Source organism: Pinus tabuliformis, chromosome 4_1, assembly GCF_031772625.1.
Source record: "Pinus tabuliformis cultivar Carrire ecotype Pingquan chromosome 4_1, CPIR1, whole genome shotgun sequence".
Classification (NCBI taxonomy): Eukaryota; Viridiplantae; Streptophyta; class Pinopsida; order Pinales; family Pinaceae; genus Pinus; species Pinus tabuliformis.
In genome coordinates, this window is record NC_142303.1 from 594,193,451 (window position 1) to 594,207,945 (window position 14,495).

At 36.9% G+C, this 14,495-nt stretch overlaps 1 long non-coding RNA gene across 1 annotated transcript; it reads left to right on the top strand.

The window, feature by feature from the left end:
- Window positions 1–834: 834 nt before the first annotated feature.
- Window positions 835–3,220, top strand: LOC149177368 (uncharacterized). Its single transcript, XR_016258104.1, has 2 exons — window positions 835–2,466; window positions 2,699–3,220. It is a non-coding gene; the product is annotated as an uncharacterized LOC149177368 (long non-coding RNA).
- Window positions 3,221–14,495: the final 11,275 nt, after the last annotated feature.

The following is a 14,495-nucleotide window of genomic DNA, read 5'->3' on the forward strand; positions in this document are numbered from 1 at the left end:
CAATAATTATTAAGTGGACACTAGAAATTTAATCTCTAAAGAATATTATAGAATATTTTTAGTAATATACATAAAACAAAGGTTGAGATTTATCTATTTAATTAAATTGATTAATTAAAGAAATCATAAAAACAAGTGTCACATGAAATGTGTTATAATTTTTTAGACATGTGCTGTGTTATAATTTTTTAGACATGTACTATTGATAAAATATAGTATTGGCCCATAAAATTCAATCAAAACCTATTTAAAATTAAAAATATATATGATAAAACAAAAATAAATCTCTACAATTAAAAATCCTATTACACATTTATATATATAAATATGTGTGGAGCGGTTGGATCCAGCGGTTGGATCCATTAACCGTTGTTTAATGGATCTGCCCTAATAGGGAGGCGATTCCTATTTCCAACCCCATAGAAAAGTTATTGCGCTTGACATGCACCTTCGATAGCCCCATATAAATTTTTTTTTAGTCATCACCGGGGGCGTGTTATATCTGGCTATTAAATGCGCATGTCAAAGCGCAATAACTTTTTTATAGGGTTGGAAAAGGCGGTTCCTATTTCCAACCCTATAAAAAAGTTATTGCGCCTTGACATGCGCATTTAATAGCCAGATATAACACGCCCCCGATGATGACTAAAAAAAAATGGTTCCTATTTCCAACCCTATAAAAAAGTTATTGCGCCTTGACATGCGCATTTAATAGCCAGATATAACACGCCCCGGTGATGACTAAAAAAAAATTTATATGCATGTCAAGCGCAATAACTTTTCTATGGGATTGGAAATAGGAATCGCTCTAGAAAAAGATGAGATCGCATCATTCTCGTCAGGGCGGGCTACTATTAGCTCGACCGTACACTTGGCGAGTAGCTATAATAGGGGTTTAGGGCAGAGTGGGCTTGTCTTTCGTTTGACAGTGGGTTTGTCTTTCGCATCATATTCTCTACTCAGCGCGACCCTCCCATGTGTTTCCCATTCAATCCCTGCAAATGACCAGACGATTCTGTTTAGCAGTAATCACCGGAAGCCAGCATCTTACCACAATCAATTATGTTGCATGATAATAAACGCAGATTGCTATCAATTACAAAAGACTAGAATGATATACACCAAGCAAGAAACTGGAACCGCACTGAGAGGGCTTACAGTGTCATTTCCCAGCTATGTAGGAGGGGCGCACAAGCGTGAACCCTGTGTTCCAGAAACAAGAAGCAAGCAGCATCAGCAGGGCTTTCAATAGGTCTTTATTTCTGAGATTATAAAGCAGAAGAGAAGAGTCCCTTTCAACCATTGAACAGCACCGTTTCATCTAGCCAGAAGGTCAGTGCCAGCAACATGTACTCCCGTGAAGGTTTTCAGACAAGCTAAGGGCCTCAGGCCCCAGAGTGAGGTTATTAGAGAAAAAGGGTGGGTAAATTTAGCAAACGGTCCAGGTCCTTTGCCTCAAGTCACAAGAAGGCAAGTGCAACTAACTACGGAAGATTTCACGGAATACGGAAAAGGGACGATGCAAAACCTCTAAATCATAGGGATTTCAGTAAAGATTTAGTCAAGGGCTTGGAAATGAACCGTTTGGTGAAAAAAATTCAGGTATTCTGTGAAAGAATGCATGAAGAGTTTGTATTCATATTCAAGAGGTGCAGTAAAGATCTAGTGACAGACCTTGGTAATGAGAATATTAGCGAAAATATTGAGGCATCCGGTAAGCGACTGGCTCTCGGATGCACTCTCCAATGGAATACTAAATGCGTGCTTCGGTATAAACTCTTCCTGGCTTGTAGAAGTAGCGTTTGACAGATGACACAAGAACTTGTTGTCATAATCCAAGCAGAGCAAGAGCAAAGAGCATGGTGAAGCAATTATAAAACCCATAATTCCGAAGTGAACTGAAGCTTCATATTGGGATTGGTACTGTTTGAAGGTCATACTAGTCTGCATATTAATTATGAGAACATATATATGAAATGGAATTCAAGGGAGAGAACATGAAAACATAAATATAATACAAAGATTCACCCTTCATAATTGCTATATCTTATTTACTCGATGTTGAATTCTGTTTACTGGGTAGGCTCTTCAAGCTGCATATCCCTTCATGGTAGGTCATCAGAGTAGTGGACTGATTGGTAGTGTTAAAGGCGTACTTTGCATGTTAGACAAGAGAAGCTGCAAAGCAGCAATTCCCTGCCTTAAGGACAACAGTGAACCAAGAGATAACGCGTGCATTGATGTTGATAGCATTTTTCAAAGTGCCTCAGAGTGGGCAGAGACTGAACCAAGAGCTAACGAGTTGTACTGCATTGATGTAGACAGCATTCTTCCAAGTTCTTCAGAGTGCTGTAGTGCATTGATGTTGAAAGCATTCCTCAGAGTGCTGTGGCGGTGCCTTGTTGAAATCTGTCCCCTATGTCAAGAGGGCGTTGGCTCATAACGATTTCTGCCAGAGACGAAGAGGTGTGCCTCTTGTAACTTAAGTATCTGACGCTATTTATCTGTTACCATGCTGTGGATATAATTGTGATGGACGCCTAGCAGAATTTTTTTTTATCCTGTTTTATATTTACATACATATATTCAGAAATTTGAAAGTATGGATATAGAAAATGCGAGTTCATAGAAATTCAATATTGCTCTGAAAATAGTTTATAAATTAGTATAATGTTTTAATGATTGTTTTGTTCAACAGGTCATTTTAACTGTCAAGTTTTAATTCTACGTGTCTAGTGATATGCAGTACAGTGTATCCTTGTATCCAAGTGAAATATTAGGTGTATGAAGTCACTTGTTAGCAGAAACCTACGTTGTACACTATGTTTGCATTCTCTTAAAGCAGATATAGAATCTTACATTAGATAGAACCTTGACACCGAATGGTATATGGGATTTGTAATCTTAATCATAGCATGCTTAACTTACAACTGATTTCTCCGTTATCATTGAGCATGAAATATGTAACATAGTTAGAGTTGCTTGTCGTATTTTAGGCTTCGAATCTTGTGTATTCATGTAGACCAATGCTGCCGCTGTTATCCCTTATTACAAGTGCTGGTGCAACCTTTGCATCTGGTATGGACATCTAGAAACTGAGAATGACATTTAATACCTCAAGATGACACTTGAATAAGAGTATTGTTTAGATACCATTAAAACTTTCAAATGTTTTTTAAGATGAAATTACAAAAATAACAAATACATTGGGTGTTATATATGTTGGAAACCTGATACTTCAGGATTGCGTGAATTTGGATTATTCACTTGAGAAGGAGGTGAAAAGTCACAAGTAAGTCTTCAGGATTGTGTGAATTTGGATTATTTACTTGAGAAGAAGGTGAAAAGTCACAAAGTCACAAGTAAATCTGAAAATTCACCAGGAGTCCAAAAAAACCTCTTGGAAAATGAAACCAAGGGTTAGAAATTGATGTATTTATGTGTATCATATAAATGAATGAAAATGGATAATACATCTCAGGCTTATCAAACCCGTCTTCCACTTTTGTGAGTCTAACAGTGGTATCAAAGCGAGGTTTTTTTGAGAAATCCACAAGTTTGTGAACTAAAGTTTTGTGTGGCCTTCTTTGACATGAGCAATCGTCATGGGGAATGATTTGGCTACTCGTGGCACTGTATCTGATTGTCCAAAATGATCTTTAATCGGTACTCGTTTCCCTCTGCTCGGCTATAACTTCTCCCTTGCTCAACTGTGCTATTCATCTACTTGATGCCCATTTTATTGAGTCCGCAGCCTCTCTATCCCTTGCAGCTACTAGACTCTCTGCACTACATGTGGGGGATTTGGCCCTCTATCGCTACCGCTCCTTTCAACAACCAGACAAATAAATAAGCAAACATTGACAGCCTTGGTGATCTTCTTCTTCCCTGTAAATTATAGTCAGAGGTACATGACTTATCCTATTATTCATCTGCGACATGCACACAGTTTAGGTTGTGTTTATATAAATTGTGTATGTATGTTAGGCACGTGGGATATATCTTGAGTGGAAAACCTTCCACATAGAGTTTATACCTATGCTTCATTGCTTTGAGAGTTTGGACTGCTCATATAGACCATACCTGCTTTTGCAATCCAATTCTACCACAGAATTTCAGCCCTCGATGTCGTGGAGTTATTGCATTCAAATAATTTTGTCTGTATAGGAGTAGCCACATCAGGATTTCCTTTCCAATGTGCCACAGGTTTTTTGTCAATCTATTTCAAATGCTTTGGACTCTAGTTTAATGTTTTAGAACTCTTCTTCCCAAGGTGGCAGATTCAGTTCAACCTGTCCCCAGAACAACCAATCTGGAAAAGGAATGTTAAAGTGATATTCATTGCTGGAGTACCAAAATAGAGGAGGTAGTGATTGCAGTACCGTAACATGAGATCCACATTGGGTACCAAACCAGGAGCTGCAATAGTCCCCAAATTTTGAATATTATTCTGGTCTGGGTACAGGCATAGTATAGATCCGCATACAGGGGACTATCCACAATTTCAGATTGAACTCTGGACATCTTCGTTCACTGAATTTTGAATCATTGATGGCGTTTTCTGCTATCATCCGGTAAAGAATACCCCATTTTGTTTGAAATCATAATTTTCCACTTAAAAATGTCCGATGTAGGGGAAGCCTAAGAACGGGACCATGGTCTATGTGTCTGAGATGTTGATAACCAAAACGCAGCACTTTGAAGATCACAAGAAAGAAAATCATGCCGTGACACTGTCACAAGCAGAATTTAAGGTTCCTTCAACGCAGAGAATAAGATTTGTGGGCTTTGCAAATGCCATGCACTGATGAAGCTATCTTGAATCTTGACCATTTTGGATTACATGTGCTTTTTGGCTCTGCATACATGTTGAGGGTGTGGTCAACCCTTTCTTAAAAGCTATGAGCCACCTACGAATGAGACTTGGACAATTGGCATATATGGTTGTGCTAAAGATTGTGAAAGCTATCATTGAAGCATCATAAAGCTAGTAATCAAAGGACGCTTGAAGATCAAAATTCAACTCTAGAATAATTGCAACTTGCAAATAGTTGTTAATTGTTAATATTTGCATGATATGATTGAAATGGTAAAAAGTGCCTCAGCACTGGTTAATATTCCAACACTTTCACATTAATGGAAACGTTTTCTATTTATAATCTTATTTTTTCTTGTATGAGTCTTATTATACTAAAGCAGTCTTATTTTCTTGTATGTAAGAATATATACAAACTCCAGTAGGAAACTGTGTCAAATAATTAAACCAATACTCGGGCTTGACTTAATTTCCTTTTATTTTTTTTTTAAAACTTCTATGCAATATAGATATCTATGGGCATGGATGTCCAATTATAATGACCTATATCATGCCTCCATTATAAACTGAGTTATGTTCATATAAGGTCCTAAAAGTTTTTAACGTGAGCTCGCTCTTCTCAGGGAGGCAGGTAAGGTTGTGTCAAATAGTTGCCAGTATGCAAAATTTAATAGATGCAAATTCATAATATAATTGAATGGAATTTATATCCTACACATTTAGTAGGTTCTGTCAAATTTGTTGAAACATATAAATATGTTAGGCTATAATAAATAAAAGTGTATATTTTATATAATTAAAACTAGTGTAGATCCATCTTAATCATGAATCTAACATGAGCCAAGAGCAATCAAATTTTTCAGATGCAAACTTATTTTAGAGTGTAAAAACCAATTTCTGAATGTTATAGAGATTACATAACATGTGCATTGAGCCATTTTATGAGTGCACATTACACTATTATTTTTTGTTATTAATATATTTTAAAGTAAAAGTCAATATTAATTCATAACCCAATTGGATATTTTATTCTCTCTACAACATTAAAATATTCTCTTATAACATTTTTATCTATATATAGATATATATGAAGTTGATATCACATGTTAAAAATCTTTTTTTTTTCCAAGGAAAAATCATTAATTTTATTAATGAAAACAAAATTACATGTTGTAGATGCTTGCAAGCATTCCATCATCTAGTCAAAGACTGATGATGATAAGTTCATACAAAATAATCAACTAACAGATGAAGGGAAAAGATTAACATTTTCTCCATTTATTCTTTTCAACCTTCCGCCATTCTCCTTGAGATGGTGTGGATGAGACAATAGCTAGCTGATTTCCTTCTTCTATTCTTGTAATTTCCTTGTCTGAATCAGAATTATCTGATACATGGTGACGTTTGTATCCGCCAGAGTCCTTCGCTTAAGGTATCCTCACTAACTGTGCCGCAGGGACTTGTAATTCTGTTGCTTCTCGAGAGGTTTTCGCCTTTCCTTCTTTTTCTTGTGTATTTTGGTTTTCCACATTGGAAATGGGATTCTTTTCTGCTTATTCCTCTTCCTCTTTTGGCATATTAGAGGGAAATTGCCATCCTTTGGGTTACTTTCCTGGTTTCTTCTTCCTTCGCGACTCTTTCTTGGCATCAAGGCACATGTTTTGTAGAAGTCTTGTTTGTCGGCATATTTGGCATCTGAAGGCTGTGTTCTTGAAATCTAGGAACTAAGTCCAGCTTTGCTTGTTGTGTGACAAGTGAATGTGATCCGACAGGCCTTTATTGAGGTCCACCTCCACACATATTCGTTCAAATGTATAGATTCGTTCTTCCATTCTTTGTGTGTCTGTCCTTATGTATCATCCTAAGAGATTCCCAATGCCTTCTAAAGCTTGGGGATGCCAAAAATGAAGGGGAAGGTTATGTAGCCTAACCTAAACTGACATTCTTGATACAATCATGGTGTTTGCATCAAAATCTGGGAACCATGGGGTAATGAAAAGTCTTGTCGATCCCCAAAACCATGGACCTTCCTGAAGGATAAATTCTCGATCCTCCGATGATGCAAACTTTACGATGAAGAATCCTTTGGAGCAGAGGTGTATTTCACAGTTTGTTGTCCAATTTGTGAAGATCCAATGGAAGAGATCCATTGGTTTTGGCCAAAAACTGTTAAATCTGCAGATGATGGCTTGAGCTTCATAAGTTGTGCAGAGATCGTTTGTTTCTGGAAGATCTATAATTAGTTCTGGGACATGATTCAATTACTCCACTATGTAGGGGCTGGGAGTATTGTGTGTTTGTTCTGGGTTTGCTGTAGTTGCTGGTTCCCCTTGGAGGATGTCTTTGAAGGAGAGACCACCATTTATATGTTCTTTATTCAGTTCTGTACCTTTGGGTAAGCTAGAGCCAACAACACCTCCTGCTCCCTTTGATTTACTTGATCCAGCTGCTCCGCCTCTCAATCTCAGATTTAGGATGATGGTGGTCGTAGGAAGAATGTTGTATTCATGTAGACTCCGATCATCTTGCAAAGATCTGCCACCACAAATCGGGTTTTGCTGATGTGAAGGATAACCGAGATTTTGCATGATATTCTGCTTCATTTGAGAAACCTTATCAAATGCTTGCAACCAAACTAATGATGATTTACCATCTGAAGTTTTTAATTTTTTTGGAAAAGGTTCTGTTCAACTTGATCCAGGGAGTCATGCGATTCGGGCTTCGGCTCAGTGCCATATGGCGATTCTGTTGCCTATAGCGGAGACTGATATGAGGGCACAATCGTCGACTGCGAGTTCCTTAATACTTTGGGATCTATTATGTATGAGAGTAGATCCGAAGAAAAGGGTACCAGAAACCGTTCTTGACAGTCGTGCGATTCGATATCTGGATCTGTCTCAACATACCGATCTGTATGGTTTTGAGGAAGCTGTGGCATAAAGAACAATCGCATAAACGAGATCCACTCCCCTGGAGACCTCAGATCTGGCAGAAAGAACCTCCAATCTGACGGATTGCACCACAGATCCGACTTCATACCTCCCTTTCGATTGCTCAGAACCCACAGAGAGATGATAATCTCCCAATATAGCTGGCTTGTCCATAGATCTACTTCTGGGTACTTTTCAGAAGTAAAGGCTGTCACAATATTAGCACCGTATCGACTATCAGATTGGTGTAGGTCCTCGCCTTTGGTTAGGGAAGATCCAAACAACAATCTCTGTTTAGACTGCTAGTATGTCCAAAACAACGCCAGATCCGGAGAAGATCTGCACCTCCCTCCACCTTTGATCGCTTCATCTTGCAGAAAGCTATCCCACGAAATCATAACCCACACATTGTCGCGTCTCCTTTGTTCATCGATCGAGCCGCCCTGCAATGCATTCTCCTGTCGAACTTCGCCAACTACGCTCATGGAGCACTCTGCCATCGCTCCTCTCCCGTTTTTCCCAGTCGAGAAAACTTCACTTATTTGTTCATCACATGTTAAAAATTTTACTCACATAATTTTTTTTTACTTCTAATTACTTTACATGATATTAGGTCATATGGACAATTAATTAAATATGCATAGCATATATTTTTTTGTTCTTTTTTATTATAGCCAACATTGCTTTTCTAGTTAGAGAATATTTTATTTTTATTTTAAGAGGGACAAACATACTTACACATTGTTTTCACACTGGGCTGAAGAACAAACCTCTCGGCTCAATCACCTCCATAACCACAGAGGTACTCAAATAATATATAGTGTGCAACATCTCTTTTGCTATTTCATACATATAAATCTTATAGCAAAACATAATTTCAATAACCACAGGGGTAATCAAATACTATATAGTGTGCAACATCTCTTTTGTTATTTCATACATATGAATCTTATAGCAAAACATTATTTTAAGAAAATGACAACATCAAATCAATTTGAGAAGGAAAGGTTAAAACATTATTTCAAGGGAAATATGTTAGGTCCCTATACTACTAGTGTAGCCCCTTATTGTTATTAGTGCAACCCCCTTATTGTATTGTTGTGCCCATGTAGTTCCCATATTGTTATTGTTGTGTCCTTACAATATTATTGTTATGTAGGCTCTGATTATATTGTGACCCGTTAGACTCCTATATATAGAAAGGAGGTCTTTTTATTTGTATCATCAAAAAATTGTTCATTTGTGTAATGTAAAGGAGGTTGCCCCCACGAAAAGGCTAATTTTGAAGTCGTTGAATTATCTCTTCTTCTATTTTGTGAGCTGTTTGCATAACATTTGGTATCAGAGCTTTGGATTCTAGGGTTTTGCTGCTTCAAACAGGTCATACGAAGTTTCAGAAGCTGAAATTAAAACCCATTTGAGCCGAAATCTTGGTGAACCTCATGTGTGAATTTCAGATCTTGTCTTGCTATATTTTTGGAGATATGATCCGATGAAGTTAGGGTTTTTGTAGGCTCCAGAATTCGTTCGCAAACAGGTGACCTTGGGAAAATCGTCATAACTTTCTTTCTGAGCATCATTTTCAAATTTTGTAAAAAGTGACATAAAGATGACGAACTGTAGTTTGCTGGGTATTGTTTTCAGGGCCGAAGGTCGAAACCATGACATGTGGCACTTCGTACAAGTTCGCTCTACTAAACTAGTCTATAATCAGGTCATTGTGGGAGATTGGGCATAACTCTTTCTTGGAGAATCTAATATCGATCAAACTTGTGGGGTTGGAAAGAGGACTCAGAGGGCTACCACAACACGAAATTTCAAAATTTGAAGATCCGAAATTATAGAGTTACAATCATTTCAAGATCGAGCTCCTAAAAGAAATAAAAAAATGACTCGAATCAAGAAAATAGAAACACCTAGTAAGAAAAATTGGATTGATGATTTGAAGAATGCGATCGAAGCTAAGATAAATGGTTTTATATATGGCATGGAAGCTAATATCGATGGTATAGAAGCAAAATTGAAAGACAACATGGGAGATTTGAAGGAAGGTTGGACAAAGTTGCTACAAGAAAGACTTCTTAATGATGAAAAGGTAGTAGAGGAAACTCATGATGAAAACAAAAGAAATGTTAATCATGATTTCATAAAATCTAAAGTTGGATTGAAGACCCACCATATTCCAAAGAGTGATATGAGGAAGTTTGATGGCAAAGATCCCGTAACATGGATACTGCAAATGGAGCAATATTTTGATATCCATAATGTGCAAAACACACAAAAGGTATGTATTGCAACTTTCTATTTAGAACCCAATCTGTTTTTATGGTATCAATGACTTTGCTCTCGTAAACAAATTGTCACTCAGTCAATTTTAATGGAGGAAATGATAGCACATTATGAGGATACAAAGAGGAACACCTTCTTTAGCCAATTGATAAATTTCAAACAAAAGGGTTCACTGGTGGAGCACATTGAGGACTTCCAAAAATTGAATATAAGGGTAAATGATATTCTAGAGGAGCATAAGATTGATATTTTCATAGGGACTTTAAATGATAACATCCAACATGAGGTTCGTCTTTGGGAACCTGATTCATTGGAGAAAGCATTCAGGTTGGCAAGAAAATGTGAAAGAAAAATTATGGTAAGAAGAAATCCTACTATTCACAACTATAAAGATGGAAATGTTGTTGTTCCTAGCCTTCCACAACTTATAAGGTTGACACCACAACAATTGGAAGATGAGCAAAATGACTTTGTTACAGTTGTGATAGCAAATAAACTAAAGGTCATAAGTGTGTTGAGAAGAAATTATTTTACATAGATTGTGAAGAGGAGGAAGAAAATGATCAAGAAATGTCAAAAGAAGAGGATATACAGCAGGAACCAACCCTAGAGAAAGAAGAAATGAATCCAACCATATCTTGTAATGCATTGGCAAGAATTACCACTCCTCAAACTCCCAAGATAAATGGACAAATGAAGATAGTGAACAAATGTTTGGAAGGATATCTTCGTTGTTTTGTATTTGATAAACAAACACAATGGGTCAAGTGGTTACCTCTGGTTGAATGGTGGTATAACGTTTCAACAAAAATGACCCCATTTATGGCACTTTATGGATATCATCCACCATCCATCACATCATCTTTAAGAGAAAATTCTAAGGTTCAAGCAGTGGAAGATCACATCAAACATCAACAACAAGTTCTCCAACTCTTAAAGGATAACCTCACTTTGGTGTAGAATCGAATGAAACAACTGGTAGATCAACATCGCAGTGAAAGAAGTTTTGATGTAGGCGACTGAGTATTTTTACGGCTACAACCATACAAACAAATGTCCCTCAAGCAAGCTAGGAAGGATAATAAATTATCACCAAAGTACTATGGTCCTTACAAGGTGTTGCAAAAGATTGGTACTATGACATACAGATTGGAGCTTCTTGCATCTTCCTGAGTGCACCCAACTTTCCATGTTTCATGCTTAAAGAAGGTTAGAGGTGACAAACTCTTAGTTTAAACAATATTGCCAGAACTTGACGAGGAAGGAAAAATCATATTGTAACCTGAAACAGTCACGGAAACAAGAACCCAACAGCTACGAAATCGATCAATTTCAGAGTATCTCATCGAGTGGAAGAACATACCCACTGAACATTCCACATGGGAGGACGGAAATTTTATATAGACGCATCTAGAGCTACTCAAGCGTTGAGGACAACACCTTTTTGAAGGAGGGGCATGTTAGGTCCCTATACTACTAGTGTAGCCCCTTATTGTGATTAGTGCAATCCCCTTATTGTATTGTTGTGCCCATGTAGTCCTCATATTGTTATTATTGTGCCCAATAGAAGCCCACTATTGTTATTGTTGTGCCCTTACAATATTTTTGTTATGTAGGCTCTGATTATATTGTGACCCCTTAGACTCCTATATATAGAAAGGAGGGATTTTCATTTGTATCATTGAAGAATTGTTCATTTGTGTAATGTAAAGGAAGTTGCCCCCTCAAAGAGACTAATTTTGAAGTCATTGATCTATTTCTTCTTCTATTTTGTGAGTTGGTTGCATAACAAAATATAGCCAATAAGATTAAAAACAATACTAGTCTTTATAAAAACTACCTTTTTTCCCCTTTTGTGTAGTGTATTTCGTGGAGAAACTCACAAAGGATGGTGCTAGGGAAAACCTGATTTTTCATGGCCCAAATCCAAGCCAACAGCCAACAATTGGTTTAGGAAGAGAACAAGCATGTCAAATTGGGATTTGAACATAGACGGGAGGATAATAATTTTGTTTTCAACAAATCTATGAAAATAACTCTTACTGGTTCACTTTCTCTATTTGTTAGGAGTCTAGGATATCTTCATTAATCTGGATTATTTATAAGTTCCATATAAACTAAATCGGTTAATAGGCATAATGCCGAGCACTGACTTCTCACAAATATTGTGTGCACCAATAATGATAGAAGCATTGCTAATAACTTTCTCTATTTGTTAGGAGTCCAGGATATCTTCATTAATCTGGATTATTTGTAAGTTCCATATAAACTAAATCGGTTAATAGGCATAATGCCAAGCACTGACTTCTCACAAATATTGTGTGCACCAATAATGATAAAAGCATTGCTAATAACTTGCATAGGTTTAGAAGTGTCTTCAAGGAGCAACTTGTATACTGTAGAGAAGCAATTAAAATGCTCACTGGTAGTACAATCTCAAAGCAAAACTGTCATACCAATATTTTGTAATTTTGTTCGCAGAAGTTGTAGATATTGGCTTTTGGCCATCTAAATATATCATTATTTTACCAATGAAGATATCTCAATATCTTGACTTGAAGAAGAAAATATGTTATTACATTGTGCAAGTGTCTTGGACATGGGCACTCAAGCTATATATAAGCATCTAAAACAACTAGCCTTATAGGAAACTATTACATCCAAACATATGGGCATAAAAAATACAAGAGTTATTGATCCACCATGAAATCGAGCACAGACATGAAGATATAACATCTGCATCTTATCTGCAGGATACGCTTATAGTTCTGTGAGACCTCTCTTTGACGTCTTACAACAAGAAGTTACACTTCTAAAATAGAAAACCAGATTTACGGGAGGATGTGTCTGGATTTATGTGCGGATGTGTCTGGGTGCTGTAGGATGGTCCCCACCCTCACTATTCTACACCAAGACCAGCATGCCAACCCGCATTGAAGTGCGTTCTTGGAAGGCCATTTGCTTGCATATTGTGTTCCGTATAAACCAATGTGGAAAAAGCCATTTGATTGCATATTGTGTTCTGTATAAAGATGTGGAAAAAGTCGATCTCGGGAATAAATAGGAAAAGGTCTGAAAATTGAAAAGTATAAAGATGTGGAAAAAGTTGATCTCATGAATAAATAGGAAAAGGTCTGAAAATTGAAAAAGTTGAAGTTGGTCAAAACTTGTCAAAATTTAAAAATATTTATTAAAAAAAATTATTAGCATCTAAAGTATCTACAATATCATATAAATGCATTGCCACATAAATATGAAAAGAAAGCTAATATATAAACTGTATAAGAAGTCTAATGCTACATTACATATCAACAGTGAATTAAGTCCTGAATCTTGAGCATTGTTTTAAGATCCGGAAATTTTTTTTTCATCTCGGCAGAAGATTCGGTTCGGTCGGCCAAGTTATGACTGACCCAGCCGAGTTATAGCATGACTCGGCCGAGTCAGTCATAACTCGGCCGACTCGGCCAGATCTGTAACTACTCGGCCGGGTCAGTTCATGCGGCCAGTAAACCCCAAAAACAGCGTTTTTATATATATATATTTTTTTAAATTTTTACTAATGCAGGAAACAGACAAAATCTTCTGACAAAGCCCCTGGTATAAGGAAGATACCTTGTTTCCAAATTGGATCAACAACAGAATTGGATAAATCAAAAAACTTATAGACATCAATTCAAGTATCACTCAACCCAACCAGAAAATGGAACTAGAGCCATATACATTTCACGTACCCCAGTCAGCTGGCCTGTTTATCAATTACCCCACAAACAGATTTAATATAGCAGAACACCCCCCTCTGTTGTCCCCATTAGAATTACACTTTGCTCTCAACCTGTAGAATTCTAGCATGAAGAAGTTCTTCAAGGCATTCAGAATTTACTCAGTGAATATGTGAAGAGTTGAGACCTGCAAATCTGACAAAGGAAAGACAGTAACATATGCAAGCATTTCCATTTCAATGGAATCCCCTTCAAGTGTCACTTTATTCATGAATATGGGCATGACACAACTGAAGAGAATCTGCATGAGTGAAAGCAACTCCAGCAGAGACAAAAAAGAAAAGACCTTCAACAAGAAAAATCAGAAAGGAAAGAGAGAATCAAGAGAAAAGGGGTAACAATACAGTAAAAAGAAAAACCATGCCAAAATAGTAACAGAAAATAAAATTCAGTTATTAAACTCAAGGATGGTGAAATGAAGGTAGAACTTCAAATGCTAAATAAGACTACAAAAACAAATACCAATTGGGAAGATCAATTACAAGGAAAGGACCTGAAGCAATACAAGGAAAACAAGGAGAATCAAAGATTATGAGTAATGGGGTGAAAGAAACCTCATATAACACCAACAATGGGAATACGCTGCAAGAACAAATTCAAAGAATGGTGGACAAATTAGAATACGCTGCAAGAACAAATTCAAAGAATGGTGGACAAATTAGAAGCCAATTGGATGGT